Consider the following 996-nt stretch of genomic DNA (forward strand, 5'->3'; position numbering starts at 1 on the left):
ACCCCAACGACATACAGATGGTCTCTACCACTAGCTGGGCGTGGGAAAAACTGAAGCGGGTGTTTGGCATGCCCACGCTCGACTCCTCGTCACTGCCCCTTCCCAATGTCCTCTGGCTGCGGATCATGGGAAAGAGACTGGTGCAGCGCACCTTAGATAAATTTGCCATTACTAAGGCTGGGGACTTGTACCCTGGTGGGCATATCTTTTCTGTAGAGGACGAGGAGTGCTTCCGTGATGCCACCTTCATGGTTAGCTTTGTTCAGGGGCGTATTCCGTTCGGCACTACAGGCATCTTTGCCTGGTTTTCCCATTGAGCCGAATTCATTCACAACGCTGTCCATGATCATCGAATGTCAGAATGGGATACGTCTCAAATCTAAACTACACAAGGCCAGTTCAGATATTATCCCAGTCAACGACGATAAGATTTGTAAAGCCTGGGTGGCCGACCTGGGGCACTCCATCACAGATGACCAATGAGCCAAATGATGTGCTGCAACGAAGAAAGTATCCTCAAATAGCCGGCATAAACTGCTCCATTTTAAATTTCTGCGTAGAACGTACGTCACCCCGGCCAGATCCCACAGGCTTGATCCTTCCAGACCACACAATTGTCGTAAATGCAATGCCTCATACGCTGACTTTGCCCACCTTACGAGGACATGTCCGAAGCTGCAGCCATACTGGGAAGCTGTACACAAAACACTAGGAGACATGACTGAACTGACCCTTGTTCCCACTTCTGAGATTGCATTATTAGGATATGTGGTAAACTTCCCCTACAAAATTCGGAGATTTGCTGCTCTATGTTTGCTACTGGCCAAAAGAGAAATTGCACTATACTGGGGCCGCAAAACAGTTCCCACACTACAGGGTTGGATAAGCAGCCTAGCTTTCTGCAATACCAATAGTGAAATGTATTTTTCCAGCTGCCTCAATCCTCCTGCCCAAAGACATCTGGGGGCTGTTGAGGGCTTATACTGAAGCAGGCCG

The sequence above is a fragment of the Lissotriton vulgaris genome, chromosome 4_1 (assembly GCF_964263255.1).
Source record: "Lissotriton vulgaris chromosome 4_1, aLisVul1.2, whole genome shotgun sequence".
Lineage (NCBI taxonomy): Eukaryota > Metazoa > Chordata > Amphibia > Caudata > Salamandridae > Lissotriton > Lissotriton vulgaris.